At 38.4% G+C, this 18,179-nt stretch overlaps 1 pseudogene across 1 annotated transcript; it reads left to right on the top strand.

Moving 5' to 3' along the window:
- Positions 1 to 201: 201 nt before the first annotated feature.
- On the top strand, positions 202 to 17,173 carry LOC107887431 (probable 3-hydroxyisobutyrate dehydrogenase, mitochondrial; annotated as a pseudogene). The gene is made up of 9 exons (XR_005913886.1): positions 202 to 286; positions 447 to 559; positions 1,149 to 1,308; positions 1,763 to 1,833; positions 2,208 to 2,302; positions 2,974 to 3,116; positions 5,438 to 5,522; positions 16,217 to 16,296; positions 16,842 to 17,173. The product of XR_005913886.1 is annotated as a probable 3-hydroxyisobutyrate dehydrogenase, mitochondrial (transcript).
- The last annotated feature ends 1,006 nt before the right edge of the window (positions 17,174 to 18,179 follow it).

Here is an 18,179-nt window from a genome sequence, read left to right as displayed (position 1 = left end):
GGGTTATCAGTATATAATGGAAATTGTCATCGGTGAGTGTTTTTGGCTTAGTTATTGGTGGAAATATAATCTGTTTCTCGTGTTCTTTCAGTACTAATTACTTCTATTTTTATGCTACCGTGTCTTATTGTAGTTTTTGTTCCGATTCTTCTCCTAAATCCTATTTCGATTACATGTATCATTCTTTTACTTTGACAGAATGTTGGATTCATAGGGCTGGGAAATATGGATCCAGAATGGCAAATAATTTACTCAAAGCTGGATACAAAATGACTGTTCATGATGTGTAATGCATTCAAAATTTTCCTCTCCTTCAAAATTCCATGCTTATTTAGCTTCTGTTCTTTCCAGCTAGTTTTTATGTATTTAGGTGCTTCTTTGTGTAGAAAGTAGAAATGCTACATTTCTACTCTGAAGCAAATTTGCAGCTTTATTTTTAAAGTCAGAAACTGTAATGTCATGAAGAAGTACTCTGATATGGGAGTTTCAACAAAAAACACCTTTTGAAGTTGCAGAAGCAAGTGATGTTGTAATCACAATGTTGCCTTCATCATCTCATGTGAGCATTAAGACTCAGTTAATCTCTCAATGTTTTTCTGTTGTGGTCCATAATGCATAAATAAACTTATTCTAGTTTTGATTTTTACCTTTTAGTCTTTCAGACTGTCCATAAGTCTGTTATCTTTTTGTCACTGTGAAATCATTCTTTCGCTAGATCCATAGAAGTTGTTTATTAGCTAGAACTTGGTTTCTGTATTCTTGTTTACAATTATGGCTATCAGTTCTTGCTGTAATGTTATAGAGGAAAAAGGTAAGTTCTATTTTATCTATTTTCTTCATTGTGTTAAACCAGAAATATTATAAGGAATGCAGGATGAAATTTATCTAGTGAAGTAATAAAATAGAGTTCATTAGTTTTCATTCTTTTTGAGATCAAATATGTGAGTTGAATCCTAATGCTTTCAGGTTGTGAATTATGTTGTGTAAATTATACTAGGGTAAGTACTTAGGTGTCCTAAAGCTAGGTTGTTAATTTAGATTTATCAGATTCAGATGCTATTAAATATTAATTTTTCTTTTCTCTTGATTCCTAAGGTTTATTATCAACTGCAAAAATGTCTGCCTTAATGACAATATGATGTATACAGGTATTGAATGTTTACAATGGACCAGGTGGCTTACTTCAAGGAGGAGATCTCCTAACGCCTCAATTATTTATAGATTCATCTACTATTGATCCCCAAACATCAAGAAAGCTCGCTGTGTCTGTATCTAATTGCATTCTAAAGGAAAGAAAGGTACCAGTCAGTGAGTTAAGCTAAATATGAGATTTTAATAGAGCTTTTAGTCATTAGGATAAACATGATTAGTATATCACTCTCTTTGTTTATTTACCATTTAATATGTGAGATCCGTTTTTTTTTTTTTTTTTTAAATTTCATGTCTTACTTTCCTATGATCTCTTTCTCTCGTCACACACACACAAATACACTGACTCTTATCAAGAGAAATTGAAGATTATGATTGGTTGAGAGACATTTAAACAAGATCATAGTGATGTGTTAGATGTTAATTTGGGATCACCATTGTGTTGGCATTACCATTCAAACATGAGAATGAGACAGCTATATTTGAGATGAACCTGCATGATATGTCTTCATTCCTTTTCAACCTTCATCTTTAAATAAATATACATGCACACACGCATAAAAACATATATTTTTCAGTTTGGATTCATATAACTTATGTAGAGAATTGGGAGAACCTGTCATGTTGGATGCTCCCGTCTCTGGAGGTGTTGTAGCTGCAGAAGCTGGTTCACTTACTTTCATGGTACGAATTCACTTTTGATCACCTTTTCTTTTCTAGAGTTGACCTATTATATATTGTTTTCCATTGAATGGATATGGACACTCATTAACTTCTTCCGAACCTTCTTCAGTTCTTCCCCAAAAAGGTAGGATAGCAGTCCTCAGTTGTAAATTACTTTACTAGTAAATATTTTTCCAATTATTTTAACCTTGTTCGTGAATTTACTGTTTAGTATCAATTTCGTTGCAAGATATTATAATTTTTACTTATATTTCAATGATGTATGTAAGATTAGTTGCCACAGAAGTCTGGTATTTTAGAAACACAAATGATATTAGGTTGGCAACACTTTTAGGTAGTATTAAACCTATGATAAAAAATGCCATGTGATCCAGGTTGGTGGCTCTGAAGATGTGTATCTTGCTGCCAAATCCTTACTCCTCTCGATGGGAAAAACACAATTTTCTGTGGTGGACGAGGAAATGGTTCAGTAAGTTCTCTTAAGACGATGAAATATTTCCTTTTGATTTCCTCGATCTCTCTCTTTGCCCCTCCTCCTCCAGAATAGCAAGTAGGACAAGAAAACTCAAGTTTACACTATATTTTCAAGAAATTTTAGTTTTTAATAGTTTCTGGATAAATTTGGCTAATGACTAAGAGTTTTCTTTCTTTCTAAGCAGTCTTGGCTAACTAATGATGATATATGACATCATCTATAGAATCGATGATCGTATCAGTTTAAAGCATGCAGCCCAAATATTTACTGAAAGCGGATGGACTTAATTGGACTCATAATGGGTGTAACTAAGCAGCCAAGTTATAATTTGGTCAAGTATCAGTTCTTAATAAATTTAGACAGCCTGCAGTTATAGGAGTTACTTTTTCATTCATGCTTAAAATAATAAAATTTGCAACGGGAATATTAATATGTAACAAATAAAGCCTCATTTCATATTTCTTCAATGCGATAACTTGGAGAATTTTTATATATGTTTTGTATGATAATATGGCAGGGATATGGGTAAGTTCATCCATTAATTTGATTTGCTGGTAGTGAAATAATAATTCCTTTTGGTCTGTTTTAGGTTTCATTCTTATTCTTCAACTCTATGGATTTGTAGGTGAAGTTGTGATATCATTGGTTTGGTTCCTGTTATTCAGGTGGCAAAGATATGCAACAATTTGGCAATGGCTATTAGCATGCTTGGACTGTCAGAAGCTTTAGCTCTTGGTCAGTCTCTAGGAATAACTGCTAGTACGCTGACAAAGATATTTAACTCTTCAAGTGCACGCTGTTGGAGTAGGTACTAAGCACTTCTCTACTGTCTCACTGTTATGGGCCTTGGCGTAGGATCTTGTCATAGGTCTAGACGAGAAAGAATTCTTGCTTCGACCTATGGTTACTCAAAAGACAGATTCATCCTTGACTGAACCCCCTCTCAAAATAACGTATCTTTTTGATAGAATAATTGCTTGCCTCTTTATTTCATATTGGCAGCCTTTATAGACTGTTAATAACAAAGGAAAGAGTCCTAATTGACATAAAATAGAATTCTTAACTTAGAGTTTATGAAGGAAACAAAAACCTAATATAATATGGAAAATAAGTAAAACTAAAACTTTTAATAAAGCCTGATATAATAAATAAAACTAAAATTCCTATTGCAATAAAAACGTCCATATCATTACTCCCCTTCTCGGAGTTGAGCTTATCCTCAAGCTCAAATTCAGAATAAACTTCAGAACTTATCCAAATCATCTATCTCATCATCATCTTGCTTGCCTTCAACATATGGTACTTCTATCCAAAATAACGTTTTACATTTGTGTCCCATGGAATAAGACTCGTCACAATTATAACACAGCCCTTTAGCCCTTCTTTCTGCCATTTTTTTCCGTGTCAATCTCTTAATAAATGGTGTAGAAGAACCTATTTTGCCGCTGTTCCCTGTTGGTTCTGTTGTTTGTCCCCCTGCCTTTGCAATGCTCTTAGTTATTGGAATGATTGAATTGCTGCCAATGTTTTGGGAAGTTGGCCAATTCAGGATGGCTCGAGATGACAATTTGAAAGAGACATTTTGTCTACGTTCCAATGTTCGAGCCATATTCATTGCAACTCCAAGGTTTTCCGGTTGTTGTATCTCAATATCAATTCTAAGTTCCTCGATCAACCGGGCAGTAAAGAGGTTTACTTGTTGTCGAGGTTTCAGATCAGTAGTCCTAGCCAATAGTGATTGAAATTGGCATCGATATTCCTCAACAGTCCCAGTTTGTTTCAAGTTGGCAAGTTCTCCCAAGGGGTTATTACTCATAGGTGGCTCAAACCTTACATGACAACACTCTTTGAAGCGCTCTCAGTCAAGATTTGCCTCCTCTTCTTCCATTTGATCAAATCACAATTGTGTCTTTCCTAAAAGATGGAATGATTCTAAGCTTACTTTGTCTTCTTCATTAGTTCGTTGATTGCCAAAAAAATTTTTGTATCTTTTCAAACACCCTAAAGTATCTCCGACACCATCATAAGTGGAAAATTCCATCTTAGAGTATTATGGCACCATGCACCGACCGTGTTGCAAGTCTAAATTCCTTTTTCTGCCTCCGCTGTTGCCTTGTTCTTCATTATTCTTCTCTGAATCTCCTTTCATTATCTTTTGGACCGAAAGAGATAATATCGCCACCTACTTGTCTAATGCTTGTTGCCTTTTAGCCATTTGTTCCATGAAAGCCTCCAGCTTGGCTGTCAAAGTCTTTTCGTGACCCATGACAGCTGGTTCGGATACCAAGTTGGTATGCGCCTTAATCTAGTCACAGGTCTAGACGAGAAATAATTCTTGCTTCGACCTATGGTTACTCACAAGGCAGATTCATACTGAACCCCCTCTCAAAATAATGTTTCTTTTTTATAGAATAATTGCCTTTTATAGACTATTAATAACAAAGGAAAGAGTCCTAATTGACATAAAATTGAATTCCTAGGGTTTATGAAGGAAACAAAAACCTAATATAATAGAGAAAATAAGTAAAATTAAAACTCTTAATAAAACCTGATATAATAAATAAAACTAAAATTCCTATTACAATAAAAGCGTCCATATCACTCACTTGCAAATATAATAAAACAAATATTCTTCAAGTTACCCTTCAGTAGATGTGCTAGCCTCTTATAATATTCAAAATTCTCTGCCTAGCTTCAAATCTTTTATTAGAAGACAATCATACAGGACCAAAAAAAAAAAAGTTATGACCCTAAGCGTGGAACATGTACCTGTTTTTAATTAGTTGACAACACTTTATATAAATTAGATCCATTGTTTACCTGTTTATTGTCACCTAAACAGGTTAATGCTTTTAATCTAGGAAGTCAGATCATTCATTTCTTACTTTACAATGTGTTTTCCATGTTTTCAATGCATAGCTGCTTTCTGTTAGGCAAGAAATCTGGGGGAGGGGAGAGGGTAAGGGAAAGCTTAATTCGTATATATATGTTCTCAAGAGCATGTGAGGCCGGGCTGGTTTTATCAAGAGTGAGTTATTCTTTGAATTGGGATAATTCGAGAACTGGTTTACTGTTGGTGAATTTCCCATAGATATGCTCCATAATTCTAAAATATGCTCAATGTGACAGTGATAGTTATAATCCAGTTCCTGGTGTGATGCAAGGAGTGCCTTCTTCAAGGAATTATAGTGGTGGATTTGCATCCAAGCTCATGGTAATCAGGTTTCTTTGCCTATATTTATATCTGTATAGATAAAACTTGCTTCACATTTATCATGCTTCATCAGGTTGCATAAGGCACTGCAAGCTTGTAAGTTATTTAGGCTGAAATAGCATGTAATGACTAGTTAACACAATCTATTTTACATTCTAGTTTAGCTCGTACTCTTTCTGCCATTCTGTTCTTTCAGTTTTCAGAATCTAACATGAACTATACATACAGGAATTACTAGTTCTTACAGGAAGTAACATGCTTGGTCATATTTCTACCAGTATTGAGTTACATTGAAGTTTAACACACATTGAACAAGTTTAGGAAGAAGAATTATTCTTATTTTTTCTAATCTGACTATAGCCTTTTAAAGAATAGCAGGAAAAATAAAAAGGAAATAATCTCTAGAAATTAGCCTATCCCTAAAAATTAGTAATTTGATTATGGCTAATAGTACAAGGAAATTCCTAGAACTAAGGTTGAAAATCTGCTTAATTTAAGGAATTCCAACACTCTCCCTCAAGCTGGAGTGTAGATGTTAATCAAACCCAGCTTGCCCATAATTTCTTCGAACATTTTTTTGCTCAAGCTTTTGGTTAACACGTCTGCTACTTGTTGTCTTGTAGGTAGATATGAAACACAAACTTCCTCTTTGTTAATTTTCTTCGTAATAAAGTGGCGATCAATTTCCACATGCTTGGTACGGTCATGGTGTACAGGGTTATGAGCTATGCTAACTGCTGCTTGGTTGTCACAGTATAATGTTATAGGTTTTGTATAGGATAATTTTAGTTCTCCCATTAGCCGTTGTAACCACATTCCTTCACATATACCGTGGGACAAAGCTCGATATTCAGATTCAGCACTGCTGCGTGCCACAACAGATTGCTTTTTACTCCTCCATGTCACGAGATTACCCCAAACATAGCTGCAGTAACCGCTTGTGGAGCGCCTGTCATTAACTGCCCCTGCCCAGTCTGCATCAGTGTAGACTTCTATGCTTCGATTTACATCTTTCTTGAAATGCAACCCCTTAGTAGGAGTCCCTTTTAAGTATCTCAATATCCTGTAGGCAGCTTCCAAATGTTTCTCCCTAGGAGCATGCATAAATTGACTTATAACACTTACTCCAAAAGCTATGTCCGGACGAGTGTGAGAAAGATAGATAAGTTTTCCCACTAACCGTTGATATCTCCCCCTGTCTACCTCTTCTCCATCCTTATCAGTTCCTAATTTAAGGTTGGGTTCCATAGGAGTCTCGGCTGGTTTGCAACCCAACAGTCCGACTTCAGAAAGTAGATCAAGAACATACTTTCTTTGAGAGATTGAAATACCTGCCTTTGACCTTGCTATCTCCATTCCTAGAAAATATCGAAGATTCCCTAAATCTTTAAGTTGAAACTCAAGACTTAAGAACTCTTTTAGTCTTTCAATTTCAATAGAATCATCCCCTGTCAATATTATGTCATCTACATAGACAATGAGAATACAACACTTCCATTATCGAGTGTTTGTAGAATAAGGTGTGATCAGCTTGACCTTGAGTATAATGTCTACTAGTCATGGCTTTGGCAAAACGATTAAACCAAGCCCTAGTGTCACGGACTTAGAGTTTTCCCACGCGATCCGTGCGGCCTTAGGCAGCTTCTCTGCTCAAAACGCCTAAGTCAGCCTAACTTGTAACAAAAAAAGATTCAGCAGCAAAAACGCCCAAATCAACTTCACTTGCAACAATAAAGGATTCAATAGAATTCCCTTAAGATTTTCACGAAGAACAGCGGAAGAACGAAGTAAGAACGAGCCTTGAAAGATGAACAAAAGCAAGAACACTTGAGAGAAAAGTTTGAGTGAATACTCTCAAAATTCTTATTAATAACTCAATGAATCTACAATGAGCAAAGAGGTCTCTATTTATAGTTGAGCCTCACAGTATATCAATAGCTATAATTAAAAGCTGAATACAATTAGAACTCTAAGCTTACATAACCAGCTATGTACAAATAGAACTCTAAGATTCCATAATTATATCTTCTAGAACACTTCCCATTTCTATCAGGCTCTTGAGATGGGCTTTTAATCTTTCAAATCACCGGGCCAGTTTGGTTGGGCCAGTTTGGTTGGCCTAAATGACCTCCCTCGAACACGATGGATCGCACCAGTTTGTCATGGTTGCGAGCACCGACGCGCAACCCATGACATTCTCCCCCACTTGTTCTAGCGACGCCCTCGTCGCATCCTCCTTATGGAACTGGTCAATCTTCCCTTGGAACTGCCACAATGCCTCAGCAGGTTCCCAACTTGCTTCGCTATCAGGTAATCCCTTCCATCGAACTAAGTACTCGTGCTGTGGTCGATGGTACTTTCGTCTAATTACCCGATCTGCCTCAATGTTTTCTACTTCACGATCATACGAGACTTTTACCCCCATCGGTGCTCGTTCGGACTTGCCTCGATTCGGATCTTCTTGATCCTCATGAAACGGCTTAAGCATGCTTACATGGAAGACTGGGTGTACCTTAAGTTTTGGTGGCAACTCCAGCTTGTAGGCCACCTTGCCCACTCTCTTCACAACTTTAAATGGCCCTTCATACCTTCGCACAAGACCCTTGTGCAAACCAGTATATCGTAAAATCAAGTGTAGTTTAGCAAGGACTGAGTCACCCACTTGAAATTGTACATCCTTCGGTTCTGATCGGCCCACTTCTTGCTACGCTTACTTGCCTTGTGTAAACAAGCTCTAGCCAAGTCATTCTTCTCTTGCCAATCTTTTGCGAATCTATAGGCTGCCGGATTTGGTCCTGTGTAATGTGTCACAACAGCGTTGGGTGTGAGTGGCTGTTGACCCGTCACTATTTCAAATGGACTTTGATTCGTGGTCCCACTTTGCTGCAAGTTATATGAAAATTGGGCCACATCCAGTAACTTTGGCCAATTCCTTTGTGTGGCACTCACATAGTGTCGAAGATACGTCTCCAACAGTGCATTTACTCGTTCAGTTTGCCCATCGGTTTGTGGATGCATGCTTGTGGAGAAGTTCAATTCTGAGCCCATTGACTTGAACAACTCCGTCCAGAACCGACCAGTAAATCGACCATCTCGATCGCTGATAATAGATAGTGGCACTCCCCAATATTTCACCACGTGTCTAAGGAATAACCGAGCTGCTTCCTCAGCAGGGCACTCTTTGGTCGCCGGAATAAAAGTCGCATACTTTGAAAACCTGTCCACCACCACAAGAATACTAGCAAACCCGTCAGACTTAGGCAAACCAATAATAAAATCCATGGATAAACTCTCCCATGGCCTTTCTGGGACTGGCAGGGGTTGAAGCAAGCCGGCTGGAGTCTTTAACTCAACCTTGTCTTGTTGGCACACTAGACAAGTTTTCACATAGGTTTCCACATCAGCACCCATGTGAGGCCAATAATAGCGATCCTCCAAAAGGGCCAAAGTGCGATGCATCCCTGGATGGCCTGCCCATTTCGAGTCATGACATTCCTTCATTACTTCCTTACGGAGTTTCCCATAATGGGGCACATAGAGGCGGTGTCCATGAGTGTATACTAGCTCCCCATCAAGCCAAAACCTTCTTGTTTTTCCCTCCTTGGCAAGCTCAATCAAATTTTTGGCCGTAGGATCATGGGACAATCCCTCTCGAATGCGTTCCAACAAAGAGCCATCAGGTTGACTGATTGTTGCGGACTCCATCTTTCGACTAAGTGCATCAGCAACATTGTTGGCACTTCCTGGTTTATATTCCATTGTGAAATCAAACTCTGCTAGTAAAACCTGCCAACGAGCCTGCTTGGGAGACAACTTTTTCTGGGTTAGAAAGTAACTATTGGCAACATTGTCGGTAAGGACCACGAACCTGGAACCCAATAAATAATGTCTCCATGTGCGCAAGCAGTGTACTACCGCAGTCATCTCTTTCTCTTGGACCGTATATCTACGTTCCGTCTCGTTAAGCTTTCGACTCTCGAAAGCAATTGGGTGTCCATCTTGCATCAGTACTCCCCCAATAGCATAATCTGATGCATCTGTACGTACCTCATAAGGCTTCGTAAAATCTGGCAAGACAAGTACGGGCTCCCTCGTCATTTCTTGCTTCAATTGGTTGAAGGCCTTCTCACATTCTGGACTCCAATCCCATACCTTCCCCTTCTTCAACATGTCCGTCAAGGGAGTGGTAATTTTGGAGTAGCCTTTGACAAAGCGGCGATAGTAATTTGCCAATCCAAGGAAAGATCTCAACTCTGTTACCTTGGTTGGAGGCTCCCACTCTGAAATGGCTCGAATCTTATTTTTATCCATTCGGATCTTACCGCCTCCCACAATGTGGCCTAAGAATGACACCTCTTGTTGGGCAAATGAGCATTTCTCCTCCTTGACGAACAGCTCATTTTCCCTCAAAGTCTGGAACACCTCCCTCAAGTGTCTTATGTGCTCTTCAAGCGACTTGCTATAGACCACAATATCGTCAAGGTAAACAACCACAAAACGATCAAGAAAGGGTTGAAGTACCTTATTCATTAGGGTGCAGAATGTAGCTGGAGCATTCGTGAGTCCGAAAGGCATCACAAGGAACTCATACGAACCGTACCGTGTCACACAAGCTGTCTTTGGTTCGTCCCCCTCGACTATCCGAACTTGATGATACCCCGATCTCAAATCTAACTTGGTAAACCATCTTGCACTACCAAGCTGGTCGAACAAATCTGCGATAAGAGGAATAGGATACCTATTCTTTACGGTGATCTTGTTTAGAGCTCGATAATCGATGCACATTCTTAAGGACCCATCGTGTTTCTTTTGGAACAACACTGGCGCACCATATGGGGATTTAGATGGTCTAATGAATCCCGCATCCAAAAGTTCCTTCAATTGTTTCCGCAACTCTTCTAATTCTGGCGGAGACATACGATAGGGGGCCCTTGCTGGCGGCACCACATTGGATACTAACTCGATTTTGTGGTCCACCTCCCTCTTGGGTGGCAAACTTTTTGGCAACTGAGCAGGCATTACATCTCGAAATGATTGTAGCAATTGTCCCACTTCTTTCGGGGTCTCACTGACAAACTCAGCGGTCTCTTCGATCTTCAAGGTGGCTAAATATGAGACTTCATTTCTCCGTACACCTTTAGCAAATTGAATTGCTGATAGTGTTTTTCCCTCAAAGCTTCTCTTCCTTGTCACTTTCACCATGCATTGATGTTTCGCATCTGAAATCACCATGTAATTGCTCGAAGGGGCAATAAGAGCTTTAACTTGATCAAGGAAGCTTAGTCCCACCACAAAATCATAGTCATCAAGTGGTATTACCTTAATGGATACCTTCCCTGACCAATCGCCGAGCTGAAGATCCACTCCCTTTGCAACCCCCTTGATTGGAATACTTTCCGAGTTCACTGTTTTGATCCGACCCCCTTCATTATCTATCTTGAGGCCCAGTTTACAAGCAGCCTCCTCAGACATGAATAAATCAGAAGCGCCTGTGTCAACGAGTGCATTCAATTTTCTGCCGGCCACAATGATGTCTACAAACATCAAACCATGGCTCATTCTATCTTCGACACCCCCTAGTATCGATCCAAGGTTGTTATCCTCCACATCGGACTCCCCCTTTGCTTCCATAGCCTTGAGAGCGGCCTTCTTTGGACAGTCCTTGATCATATGTGGACCCTCACAGTGGAAGCACTTTATAGGCCCACTCTTTCTCTTGTCCCAAGGTTTCTTACCATCGCCGTTCCTAGTGGGCCTTTCTTTATCTCCCCCACTATTACCCTTTAATCTGGGTTTAGAGGAATTGGAATTGTCTTTCCTCCCACCAAATTCAGCAAGTGATTCTGCTACTGACATAGCCTTGGTGAGCTCTTGAACTCCTCGGCGCTGCAACTCTTGCTTCGCCCACGGTTTTAATCCGTCCATAAAGGAAAAGAATGCCTCTTTCTCCCCCATATCTGAGATTTGGAGCATAAGCTCGCTAAACTCCTGTACATACTCCCTCACAGTGCCTTGTTGCGCAAGCCGACGCAACCTTGCCCGAGCCTCATCCTCGGCATACTCTGGGTAAAACTGTGCTTTGAACTCACATCGAAACTCCTCCCATGTTTCGATTTCAGACCCACCACGTCTCACATCAGTGGACCTACGACGCCACCACAACAAAGCAACGTCAGATAAATACATCGCAGCAGTAGTTACCTTAGTGACATCCTCCGTGATGCCTTTGGCACAGAAGTATTGTTCGATTCCCCACAAAAAGTTGTCCACATCTCTTGCGGACCTTGTTCCCTTAAACTCTTTTGGCTTGGGAACATCAATATTGGGCTTGGGTGCGGCAGCCGCTAACCCACCATTGCCCAAGGCAACCTTGTAGATTGTGAGTTCACCCTTGAGCTCCGCAATCTCTCCCTTCAAGGCCACCACCATAGCCTCAATGGCATCATCTCTACCAGTCAACTGTTTCATATTATCCGTCACATACTCTTTAAGCTGCTCTTGCATGGACTGCAGCCCATCATGGAGCCTATCATCAACGTCTTCCACCCTCTCCTTGATATCCCCCATTGAACTCTCGAGAGTGACGACGCGATCCTCTAAAGCAGACAATATGTCCCTTGAGCGACTGGCTTTCCTAGCCCTCCCACGGGTCTCCACTCTCTCAACTTCTTTTGACATCTTTCAACGGTGGCTTCGAACCTTAGCTCTGATACCAACTGTCACGGACTTAGAGTTTTCCCACGCGATCCGTGCGGCCTTAGGCAGCTTCTCTGCTCAAAACGCCTAAGTCAGCCTAACTTGTAACAAAAAAAGATTCAGCAGCAAAAACGCCCAAATCAACTTTACTTGCAACAATAAAGGATTCAATAGAATTCCCTTAAGATTTTCACGAAGAACAGCGGAAGAACGAAGTAAGAACGAGCCTTGAAAGATGAACAAAAGCAAGAACACTTGAGAGAAAAGTTTGAGTGAATACTCTCAAAATTCTTATTAATAACTCAATGAATCTACAATGAGCAAAGAGGTCTCTATTTATAGTTGAGCCTCACAGTATATCAATAGCTATAATTAAAAGCTGAATACAATTAGAACTCTAAGCTTACATAACCAGCTATGTACAAATAGAACTCTAAGATTCCATAATTATATCTTCTAGAACACTTCCCATTTCTATCAGGCTCTTGAGATGGGCTTTTAATCTTTCAAATCACCGGGCCAGTTTGGTTGGGCCAGTTTGGTTGGCCTAAATGACCTCCCTCGAACACGATGGATCGCACCAGTTTGTCATGGTTGCGAGCACCGACGCGCAACCCATGACACTAGGGGATTGCTTTAGTCCATACAAGGACTTCTTCAACTTGCATACTTGGCCCTTGCTTCCTTCGAATCCAGGCGGAAAATCCATGTAGACTTCTTCGTTTAATTTTCCATTGAGAAAAGCGTTCTTTACATCCAATTGGATCAAAGGCCATTCTAAGTTGACAGCAATTGAGAGAAGCACTCGAATAGTATTCAATTTGGCCACTGGTGCAAATGTTTCCTCATAGTCCAACCCATATGTTTGAGTGAAACCCCTGGCCACAAGTCTAGCCTTGTATCGATCAATGCTCCATTAAATTTTGTGGTGAAAATCCACTTACAACCCACGGTCTTCTTCCTAGTAGGTAGTTTAGATATTTCCCAAGTTCCATTGTCTTCAAGAGCCTTTATTTCTTCCAACACAGCTTGCCTCCATTTGGTTGACTTAAGAGCCTCTTCTATGTTTTTTGGAGTTTCTATAGAGTCAACATTAGAAACAAAGGCATTGTAGGATTTAGACAAGTTTCCATAGGATACAAACCGAGAAATGGGATGTTGAGTGCAGCTCCTAGTGCCCTTTTCTTACTGCAATTGGAAGATAGATGGAAGATGAAGAAGGTGAAACTTCTTCTTCAAGACAGTCCTCGGGTAAAGATGGCATTGGCACTGCTGTTTCTATTTCAGGCAGCTGATGTCTCCGAGAGTATACACGAAGCCCCTGAGTTTTTTCTTGTTGTTTTTTAGAATGAGTGGGCTGTTTTTCTTCATTAGTATGGTTAATCACCCTTGTTTCTTGTTGCTGAATAGTGGAGATAGGAAAAACAAGTTCCAAAACAGGAAAAATAGGTTCCAAAACAGGAAACACAGTGGCTGTAGGATTTTCAGCAGGTTTTGTAGTGGTGGTAGGGCTGATAGAGTCTTGAGGTATAATGAGAAGATTGCTCAAGGTCTCATCTTCACTAAGTATCTCCCCTGAAGATGAGAGGCTGAAAAATATGGCTCGTTTTCGAAGAAAGTAACATCAAGGGACACAAACATCTGGTGTAAGGTTGGAGAGTAGCACTTGTACCCTTTTTGTGTAGGTGAGTAACCAATAAAGACACAAGTGTGGGCTCTAGGATCAAGTTTAGATCGGTTAGGTTGATGGTTGTGGACAAATGCTTTGCAACCAAATGTTTTGGTTGGGAGATTAGGAACACGAAACAAGGGAAAACTTTTTTGAAGAGTATGTAAAGGTGTTTGAAAGTTTAATACCTTAGATGGGAGTCGGTTTATAAGATAACAAGCAGTGAGGACAGCTTCTCCCCATAAATACTTTGGTACACCCATAGTAAACATGAGAGCACGAGCCACGGCTACAAGGTGTCTATTTTTCCTCTCGGAAACCCCATTTTGTTGAGGGGTGTCAGGACAAGAACTTTGATGTATGATTCCTTGCTCAGAAAGATAAGGACTTAGGATAGAATTAAAGTACTCTCTCCCATTATCAGTTCTAAGGGTGTGAATATTTGAATTGAACTGGGTTCGAATCATTGAATGAAAATTTTTGAAGACTCTAGAGACTTCGGATTTTTCTTTAAGGAGATAGATCCAACAAACTCTAGTGTGGTCATCAATGAAAGTTATGAACCACCTAGCCCCTGTGATGTTTTTTACTTGACTGGCTCCCCATAGATCACTGTGGATTAAAGAGAAAGGTTGAGATTGAACATAAGGTTTCAAAGGATAAGGGACACGAGTGTGTTTAGACAGTTGGCAAACTTCACAGTTCAATGAACTTATTTTCTTATTTAGAAATAGTAGAGGAAACAATTTCTTCAAGTACATGAAATTTGGGTGTCCTAGTCTACGGTGCCATAGCATGATAGAATCTTCTTTTGATGTAGATAAGGCCATCCCTTCTTGTGAACTGTTTTTGTTCCAAACATATAAGCCATCATCAACTTTAGCAGTGCCAATCATCTTCCCCGATTCCTGTTCCTCAACCACACAACCTAAAGCAGAAAATTCAACAAGTACTTTTTGATCCTTGGTAAGCTTGCTAATTGAGAGTAAATTATAGGAAAGATTTGGAACATGTAAAACTTTATCAAGGGAAAAATTTTCAGTAAGTCTAACTGTCCCAATTCCAGCCACCAGCGAGTAAGATCCATCAGCTATGCGAATCCGAGAGTGATCATGACAAGGTAAATAGGTGTGAAACAAACATAGATTACCTGTCATGTGGTCGGATGCACCCGAGTCTAGTATCCAGGAAGTTGTGATAGGTTCGTGTGTAGTATTTAAAGCAGTACCTTGAATAGCTAGTGACCCACTGGCTGTAGGAGTCCTGAGTAGTTTATGAAAAACCTCAAGTTGAGTTTTGGTTAGCCGAAATTTATGAAGAGTCTCAGAGGAATTTTCGGTGTCACCCATGGGAGTAGGGTTTCTAACAGAGAAAACAGAACAAGAAAAGAGAAGAAAGAGTAGGATCAACTGAATTCCTGATGCTCTAGACACCATGAACAAGTTTAGGAAGAAGAATTATTCTTATTTTTTCTAATCTGACTATAGCCTTTTAAAGAATAGCAGGGAAAATAAAAAGGAAATAATCTCTAGAAATTAGCCTATCCCTAAAAATTAGTAATTTGATTATGGCTAATAGTACAAGGAAATTCCTAGAACTAAGGTAGAAAATCTGCTTAATTTAAGGAATTCCAACACACATAAACCTGTGCACGTGCATGTCTTCGAATTTCTGGTCTGAATTTCTGAGCAAAATATACATAATATTTCCATTTATAATTTCTTATGGAATCTAAATGCATTTTGTTTTTTTAATTAAAAGCTGACTCCTATTCATGCATGCTGAAGCACACCTTTTGTTTGATAGGTGATTGTGCTACTTGCTTTTTTTCTGTTAGCTTTCTACTCATCGAAAATTTGTTATAAAGAAAAAGCAAAAGGTTAAATATATATACAATACACACAGGCATAAATAAAAATCTAATTGATTTAAAATGACAAATGGTTAACATCTAACATCAATAACTATAGTTGTCTATATGGAAGTAGTAACATGCATTTCTTTTCATTTGAAAAAACTATGTAATTTGTGTATAGTCCATAAATTTTACTTTCTCCTGTACCAAGTGCTTTTTTCCTTTTTCAGTTCCAAAAGTAAAAAGAAAATAGCAAATAGGGGCTAGGCTATACATTAATAAAAGTTGTATTTTAGTTATATGACTGAATGTTGAAAATAAATCATGGACACTGAAGTAGGAGCAGTTATATTGTTATGTATGATATCACCATTGCATAAGTCACTCACTTTGACATTGGACTTTAATTTCTCCATCTCTGGGTTTCCACTGGACTTATCCGAGGATGGAAACATCTTCATTTTAACAATGCAGGCTAAAGACCTAAACCTTGCTGCTGCATCAGCAGAAGAAGTTGGTCAAAGATGTCCACTGACATTTCTAGCACAAAACATGTATGTATCATAACTGATTTTTCATTTTTAACCCAGTTACAGCATTGCAACTTGTAAACAGCATGAAAATTATGTAGAATAAGCCTCCTTTGAGGTATTGCATAAAATGGTTTTGAATTGTTAACCGGTTTACAAAATGTATTTTTGCATATAGTAAATGACATTGGAACTGTTGTTGAAGATAATGTAATCCTTTCCACATGCAATCATGGACTTTGTATCTGGTTTTTCATGAAATAATTTGCCAAAATTTTCTTGGTCAAGCAGTTTATGCTTTTTTCTGGTATCTAAGTTCTAGAAGTTGATATCTAGCCCTTAACTAACGATTTGTTGTGTCTGACAGTAGACAACGGCTACTTTAGCAGCAAAAGAAACTAGCCTATATCAAATGATTTTGTAGTACTTCTACCTCTATATTATAACATCTCCAAGACTACATGGATTTGCCTCGACCCTTCTGACTCAGATTGCATTATGTTCTTTTAAGTATGGAGATGGAATTCCAACTCAACACCATATGTTGATGACCTAGTTACTTTCTACAGATATACAGAGATTTGCAACGATGGTCATGAAACTGAAGACTTCTCGTGTGTGTTCCAGCATTATTACTCTGGCAAGAGTAAACGCAATTAGGTTCACTTGTGCAAGTATAGCTTGGTTGCAAAAAGCATTGGATTTCATCCGAATAATTCACGGTGGACATAAGACATTGTATTCAACTTGATGTTTTAAGCATACTTGTGATCAAGTGGTAATGGTTTGTGGCCAAGGAAAAGAACCTGTTAGCTTTTCTTAATGTGACACCATATAAGCCAGATGTGAAGGATAACCTTTATTGCTTTTACAATACCATATGACGAGTTGTGTTGGCAAATGTTTTACCTCTTTTCTTGTTTGATTCAACGGTATTGCCACCAAAAATGCCTTTTTGTTTTGTTCTATATTTTGAGACTTTGGAAGGTGATAAATGAATGGCTAAAATGACATAATTTTGTATTTTCGTTTTAAAATGTCATGTCAAAAAATTAATAAAAATAACAGTATTAAGAAATTTAAAAAAGAATATAATTAAAATTAAAATTTATAAATAGTTGTTATTTTAACCTAAATGAATCTATGTGAGCAGCCTGTGAAGACAAAATGACCGGTATGTCCTATTACCATCAAATCTCATGAGAATTCGATGTATTAAAATATACAGGAATTATAAGTTAAGGATATAAAGTATATGTTCACAATTTCTTATATGTGCAGATTTAGGCTCGAGGGTGGGCATGAGTCGAAATTTTTTAAATTATTTGAATGATTTATAATGATTTTGTTTAATTTGATTTTAATATTTTCATTTATACTATTATTTAAACATTTTATTGAACCTTTAATTGGATTATTAATTCAATAATAAAATTATAAAAATATTCCTTTTAAATTATAATAATATCATTATGATTGCAGCTTTGATATCCCAAGTTGTTAATATAACAACACTTCATACATTTTATATTTTATTTCCTAAGTAATTTGGTTCAAATATAATTCAAAATTTTATCAAACATTTTAAAAACATTTTTACAATTATGAAAGGAGTGATTTGGAATATTGGAAATGGGCACACAACGAATTTTTGGAGAGATTATTGCTCTCATCAGAGGAGGTTCCCTTGGAATTGGTGTCAGTTGCCACAATGACATGTTCGAGTGTCGATTAGGACTGGGAGAGAATAAGGTGTTGTTGTTGGATGATGTGGTGTGTCGTGTTGCTGCTAAGAGGCCTTTGGTTGGATGGGATTTGGATGACTTCCCTGAATGGTGATGGGATAAAACAACTTGTTTCACTATTATGTCAGCGTATAAATTTTTGGCAAACTCCATCAACAATAT

The sequence above is a fragment of the Gossypium hirsutum genome, chromosome A03 (assembly GCF_007990345.1).
Source record: "Gossypium hirsutum isolate 1008001.06 chromosome A03, Gossypium_hirsutum_v2.1, whole genome shotgun sequence".
NCBI classification, from domain to species: domain Eukaryota; kingdom Viridiplantae; phylum Streptophyta; class Magnoliopsida; order Malvales; family Malvaceae; genus Gossypium; species Gossypium hirsutum.
This window is presented reverse-complemented; position numbering and strand designations above follow the sequence as displayed.